We start from the raw sequence: 7,876 nt of genomic DNA, 5'->3' as shown, positions 1-7,876 counted from the left end.
CTATTCAGATCATCATGTAATAAAAAAAAATATGTAATTAAGGGCTATGGAAAGATTAAAAAATAATTGGAAACTAAATAATCTAATCTTAAAAAATGAATGGGTCAAACAACAAATCATTGAAACAATTAATAACTTCATTCAAGAGAATTACAATAATGAGACAACATACCAAAACTTATGGGATGTAGTGAAAGCAGATCTTAAGGGAAGTTTTATATCCCTAAATATTTACATGAATGAGGTAGAAAAAGAGATCAATGAATTGGGCACACAACTAAAAAAAATTGAAAAAGAATAAAATTAAATTCAATTAAACACCAAATTAAAAATACTTAAAATACTGAAAACAAAGTAGAAATTAAGAAAATTGAAATTAAGAAAACTATTGAACTAATAAATAAAACTAAGAGCTAGTTTTATGAAAAAGACAATAAAATAGTTAAAACTTTGTTTTATTTAATTAAAAAAAGTAAGAAGAAAACCAAATTACCAGTATCAAAAATGAAAAGGGTGAATCCACCACCAAGGAAGAGGAAATTAAAACAATAATTAGGAACTATTTTGCCCAATTGTATGCCACAAAATGATCCACATTTACAAAAAATATTTATAGCAGCTCTTTTTATAGTTGCAAAGAATTGGAAATTGAGAGGTTGCCCATCAATCAGGGAATGGCTGAACAAGTTGCGATATATGAATGTAATGGAATACTATTGTGCTATAAGAAATGATGAGTAAGTGAACTTCAGAAAAAACCTGGAAAGATATGCAGTGTCTGATGCTGAGTGAAGTTAGCAGAAAAAGGAGAACATTATATACAGTAACAACCAGGTTGTGCAATGACTAACATTGATAGACGTAGCCCTTCTCAGCAATGCAAGGATCTAAGACATCTCCAAAGGTCCCATGATGGAAAATGCTATCACATCCAAAGAAAGAACTATGGAGTTTGAATGCAGATCAAGGCTATTTGCTATTGTTTTTCTTCTTTTTTGTTTTGTTTTCTCTTTCTGGTGGTTGCTTCTATTGGTTCCAATTCTTCCATACAATATCACTAGTGTGAAAATATATTTAATAAGAATGTATACATATAGCATATATCAATGCTTATGAAAACAATAACAAAATTTTTCAAAATCTACTAGTTCAGTTCCTACTTGTGAATTTAAGGGAAGAATTATTGAGTAAAATTAATGTAGACATCAAAAGATTAAAAAGGAATATCATAAAATGAGTGATTAGGGAGTATAAGCTGAAAAAGATGACTTTAATACAAATAAAGATAACCGAGATGAGTTAGAGGAACAATTATTGAGTTAAGTAAATTGATAAATTTGTAGGGGAGGGAGATGGGGAGGGAGGGGGAAAATTTAAAACTCAAAAGCTTATTTTAGTGATTGTTGATATATCAAAATAAATTAATAAAAAATGAAAAGGGACTCTTACTTTTTGCATGTATTTTTATCTTGAATACTTAACAGTGTCTGTTACATTAATCTTCTGTTGAGATTTCCACCATTGTTTCATGAAATGACTTAGTGATATTAAATTTAAACACTAAGTCCCTGGTGAAAACTTTTTTTTTATATAACCAATTATCACCTCTTAATAACTTCACTACTTCATTCAATTCTTTTCCATTGTCTCAACAGTTCCATAGTCATAGCAACATCCACTTGCCCTTCAAACTTATACTAATCTCCAGTCTGTTTCATCAATTTTCCCCATAATACAATTGACTTTATCAATTTGCTTAACTCAATAATTGTTCCTCTAACTCATCTCAGTTATCTTTATTTGTATTAAAGTCATCTTTTTCAGCTTATACTCCCTAATCACTCATTTTATAATATTCCTTTTTAATCTTTTGATGTCTACATTAATTTTACTCAATAATTCTTCCCTTAAATCCACAAGTAGGAACTGAACAAGTAGATTTTGCAAAATTTTGTCATTGTTTTCATAAGCATTTCTGAATTTCTCCTCCTCAAATTCAATTGGTAATCTACTTCACTAGGCCAAACCTCTCCAAATTACCTGGATTAGTCTTTTCCTTCTAATTTAGCTTGAACTGATCTCCCTTTTTGTATTTCACTGGGGTCTAAAGTAGAAAGAAAAAGGAGACTTAACTAAGATCAAAAAGTGGCTACTGAGTAGCTAATGAGGAAAGGAATTCCAGTTTTATGAATCTGTTTGACACTTACTTGCCTCTTTGAATAGGTAAATGAATAATATTCATAATATAAATATGCTCATCATGTATTGCTCCTGAATATACGCATATGTGTGTATATTATGTACATATATACATATAAAATGAGAAAGAAAATGTATGTGTGAGAGAGAGATAAAGAGAGAGACAGAGAGAGAGACAGAGGCAGAGATAGAGACAGAGAGAGACAGAGAGAAGGAATATAATAACCCGTAAAATTTCTATTCCCTGGACATTTTTTCCTTGCTTTTTACCAGCAATATACATGAACTTGAATATTAATGATAAACAAATATTTATTAAGAAAAAAAGTCATATTTGACATCGGATCCTTAAATGTCACAGTGGTATTTTCTAACATTTTGACATGTTATCTCTCATCACCTGTCTTCATGTAAGCAGTGCTGTCTGTATGATATGTAAACAAGATGTTAACCTTAGGAATGCATTTGGTACTTACTGACCTTTTCTGGATTCTAAGGCAGCAATGTCAATAAATAGTGTTGTCTTAACTATTAATTATATTTCTTCTAATTTAATTAAATTTAATGAACTGATTAATCCCCTGCTTTGGGTAAGACATTGTGCTAAGAAAGGACAAATGAAGAAGCATAGCCTACATGAACCTAAATTCAATATGTTCACTAGTAAGTTAATACAACAGATAGGATCTTTAGCATGAGATTTTCTTAAATATTTTGTGCCTCTTTTACCAAGTTGTAAGTTCTATTTTTAAAATTTTCTTTCATCACTTTCATTTCTTTCCCCAGTTTTTCCTTTACCACTCTTACCTCTTTAACTCTTCCACGAATTCCTGTTGGGTTTGTATCTATTTAGCATTTTTTTTCTTTGATGCCTTGGTTGTAGATGTTTTTACATTGTTGTCTTCTTTTGAGTTTATGTACTGGTCTTCTATGCCACTGTAAATTTTTTTTTTTATGGTCAAGTTCTTTTATTGTTGTTTGCTCATTTTTCCAGCCTTTTTTTTTAAACTTTGAGTTTTATGTTAAAGTTGGGCTCTGCTCAACTAGGATAAGGAGGGTGTGCTGTGCCATACCCATGACTACTTTGTGCCTCTATTTTCAGAGCTAGTTCTGAAGGTATAAATTTTTTCAGTGCTTCCAAGGTATTGTGATTCTGTGAGAGTTATGATCACTGTTTTCTTACTCTGCTCCCAGATCTTTATTCAGGAAACATCACTTTTCCTCTGCAGGTACAAGTGCTAGCACTCCTCTAAGTCAATTCTGTTCTCCTGTAGCCACAAGCACTAGTGTTCTCTGCCTTGGACCTGTGACTAGGGCCTCTGAGTCCTTTTGATCAACTGGAAGTGCTCCTCTCCACCCTTGAATTGTGACCCAGAAGTGTATGTGGGCAATAGAGTTGCTAATTAATGCCAGCTAGGCTCAGTGCCAGCAAATGGCTCCCTATAAAGGTTTTCTCTTTGTATGATTCCCTTACTGCCTATGGACTGTGAGTTTCTGAAGCTAGTGTTATTATGGCAGCCTTCTCTAAGGCCTACTGGTGGTGGTAATGTGGCTGTTTGAGCTTTGGGTTGGTGTTAACCCAGTTGTCAAAAACCTCTCCTGCTGACCTCCTAAATTGCCTTAGGCTGGAATAATGTATCACCCTGACCTTTTGTTGGTCCTGCTGCTCCAAAATTCAATTTAAGGAGTTATTTTAAAGTTGTTTGGAGGGGAATGTTTGGATAGTGTGGATGGGTTGCTGCCTCTAATCTACAATCTTGGATCCCTTTTATTGATTTTTGATGGAATATTTTTGTGAGAATATGGAACACTATAAACAAAATTACACAGGTATATTAGAGATTCCTAAATGAGATTGTCAAAATACTATTACTACTACAACAACAACAACTACTACAACAACCATCACCACCAACACTATTAATACTACTACTACTAGCAATACAATAAAGTTCAATTGAATAATACACAAAAAGAGAGAGAATTTCTGCAATTCAGACAGAAAGATCCAGTTAAACAGATAGTTGGTTGATCTAGCCAATCAACAATAAATCTTGAGCAGACACTACATGTAGTCTAAAAATGTATTTAGAAGGGAAAAGGAGAAAGAGAGAAGCCAGGATGTTCTTTGCTAACCTATGCTTCTCCCTGAAACAACCACTCACTGTCTGTGAGTAATGTAATACTGAAATATTGAAATAAGCAAAATTTCAGATAATTCAAAAGGCAATGAGAAAGTAAATGAAGGGTATAAACAGAATGTAGGATACCACCAACTTGTGTACAAGTAGCCCTTTTAAAGTTATGATCCTTTTTCATAAGACACTGCTGAGATCTTACTTAAGTCAGTTACTTCTTCCTTTATTGAGAAAACTAGCTCAAATCATAGCCCACCTATTTTGTTACTTCCATGGCCACAAAGACTAATAAAACACATATCTGAAAAGTCACACCTTGATTCCTATACCACCTAAATTCAAGGGCTCTCTTTTTGATGCACTGAAAATTTTCATATAAATGTCTAGAGAAGCTATATTCTATGCTAGAGAAGCATCATTGGGTTCCTATTTATTTGGAAACACGTGGGAATGCTGCCTGTAATTTGCCTTAATTACATCCTGCTCTTTTTACCTCATTATATCTCCTAATTTTTGAGATGTTCATAAGTAGCTATATTATTTGTTTTAAATAATAGTTGACATTTTTCTAATTTAATATTTTATTTTTCCCAATCATGTAAAATATATATATATTTCAAATCTTGAGTTCCAATTTCTCTTACTGCCCCCTTCCACCCTCATTGAGAAGACAATCAATTTGACATAAGTTACACATGTGTACTCATGCATAACACATTTCCCTGTAAGTCATTCTGTGAAAGAAAACACAGACAAAAAACCCAAGAAAAAAAAAAGTAAAGAAAAAGTATCTTCAATCTTCATTCAGGCTCTGTCATTTTTTCTTTAGAGATGGATAGCAGCTTTCATCATAAGCCTTTTTTTTTAACCATTTGGCCCATTTAGTTTTGCAAGTATTTTCTTCAGTATTTTTGTGTCTCCTTTACCAAGCTATTGACTCTTTTCCCATGACTTCTTTTTGCATCACTCTCATTTCTTTTCCTAATTTTTCCTCTACTTCTTCTACTTGATTTTTAAAATAATTTTTTGAGTTCTTCTATCTCCTGAGAACAATTCATAGTGGGTTTTTTTTTTTTGCAGCTTTGGATTAAGGAGTTTTGATTTAATTGTCTTCTTCTGAGTGTGTGTTTTGATCTTTCCTGTCATCATAGTGAATTTCTAATGTCACAATATTTTTCTCTTGTTTGCTCATTTGACAGCCTTTTTTTTTCTTTTTTTTTTTTGGAGGTTAGGCAATGGGGTTGAGTAACTTGCCAGGATCACACAGCTAGTAAGTTTTATGTGTCTGAGGTAGGATTTTGAACTCAGATCCTCCTGAATCCAGGTCCAGTGCTCTATCACTGCACCACCTAGCTGTCCCTTTCCAGCCTATTTCTTGACTTTTAACTCTATGCTATAGGGGGCTCTGCTTCCTGCATGGAGGGGAAACTGTCTCAAGTATCAGACTTTTGGTGCAGCTCTTTTCAGAGGTAATTCTGGTGACCCATATGTTTTTTGGCTATTCCAAGGTGATGAGATCTAGGGAGGGCTGTGTTTACTATTCTTCTCCACTGTGCACTGGTTTGTGAGCAACCACAAGCACTCTTTTCATCCCTGGAACTGTGACCAGGGTCTCTGCTCCCCTGCAGCCACAAGCTCTGATATGCTGGTGCCCCTTCTTGCCCTGGTGATAAGACCCAGGACTGTGACTCAGATCCAAGTATGGGCAATGCAACAGAGTCCTACCCCTGGTGCCAGCAAAGGGGCACTTGTAAATTTCCCTTTGCCCCATTGTCTGATCCCCTTACAGTCTATGGGTTAAGCAGTCTGGAAACCACCACTTCTGCCACTGCTTCAGTTGTCCCAAGACCTGATTCTAGTTTGTTGGGGCCAGTTCTGTGATGGCACAAACTGCATTGAACTTATCTCCAGTCTCACCCTGTTGCAACAGATGTTCTAAGTTGCTTCCCTTCCTTCTAAGTTGCCTTGGGTTGGAAAACTGTTTTACTCTGACTTTTTGTGAATTCTATCGCTATAGAATTTGTTTAGAGTCATTATTTAAAGGTATATGGAGGAGGTTGGGGGAGAGCTCAGGTGAGTTCCTGCCTTTACCCTGACATCTTGGCTCCACCTCTCCAGCCCTTCTATTCTTTTCCACTTAAGTATCAAGGTTAACATCCACTTGATACCAGCTCAGGAAACAGGGCACTTCAGTAGCATACACTAATTCTTCATTACTCTTTTACCAAAGTATTTCAGCCCACTCTCTCAACATTTTTTCTATGTAAATAAACACTATACTTTTGATTCACAGACCCTCATCTTTAGAGTCAAGTCATAATAATGGCTTCTGAAAGATATTTAGTTTGAAAAGGCAGACTCAACATTTTGCCTTTTGTTGGAGAAAAGACAGATTCAGTTTATTTCCCTCTACTTCTTACTCTTGTATTTGGCAACATATATTACTTTTTTCCTGGTAATTCTTATAAAGCTATATTTTGTCTTTTATCAAAAATATGTGTAACATATATCTACAAACTTACACACTTGTGAGGTTAGTTTTTACTTGATCCACTTTAAGCAACAATATTAGCAAGTTTATTGGGAAGGGTCTCCATAGCAACCACAAATCTCAAAGGCAACCCCCGTTGTCTGTTGAGCTGTTAGAGTTTCCTGGTCACTCTCCTACATGCTGTTTCTTATCTCTTATGTTGTTTTAGGGATTTCCTTGAGTGCCTCAAAAAAATGAACCCCTTGTGTTTGTAGAACCCTATGATCTATTGTTAAACCACCTTCTCTGAAAACGTGATATATCCATTGAATGACATTGCAAAAGAGGAAAAAAAAACATGCTAAATCTTGTACAAATGATCCTTGTAACTCACAAAAACATTCTCATTATTAGGACAGTTAACAGATATATATATATATATATACACACATATATATACATATTATATATAGACAGATGACATAGCTGTGAGTTGAATATGATAGGATGATATCTTTAAAAAACTAAGAGGTGATAAAGAGGCATGTACTGGGAGAAAGGGAAATGGAGAGATAGAATGAGGTAAATTATCTCGCATGAAAGAGACAAGAAAGAGCTTTTACAGTAGAGGGAAAGATGGGAAGGAGGTGGGGAACTCTTGAACCTTACTCTCATAAAAATTGGCTTAAAGAGAGAATAGCATACACCATCAATTGGGTATAGAAATCTATCTTACTGTATAAGAAAGTAGGATAAGAAGAAGTTAAGAGAAGGGGGTTCTCATAGAAGAGAGGGTAGATTAAGGAGTCAGTAGTCAGAAGCAAAACACTTTTGGGGAGGGACGAGGTGAAAGAAGAAAGAGAATAACTTAAAGAGGAAGAAATAAGATGGAAGGAAAAGGAATTGGAATCATAACTGTGAAAAAAAATTTGAAACAAGTTTCTCTGATAAAGGCCTTATCTTTCAAATATATAGACTAATAAGTCAAATTTATAAAAAAAAGGCTATTCCTAAATTTATAATTGCCAAAAGATATGAATAGTTTTCAGATGAAGCAATCAAAGCCATG

This window comes from Vombatus ursinus, unplaced genomic scaffold (genome assembly GCF_900497805.2).
Source record: "Vombatus ursinus unplaced genomic scaffold, bare-nosed wombat genome assembly UNPS02009573.1, whole genome shotgun sequence".
Taxonomy (NCBI): Eukaryota; Metazoa; Chordata; class Mammalia; order Diprotodontia; family Vombatidae; genus Vombatus; species Vombatus ursinus.
Note: the sequence above shows the minus strand (reverse complement) of the source record.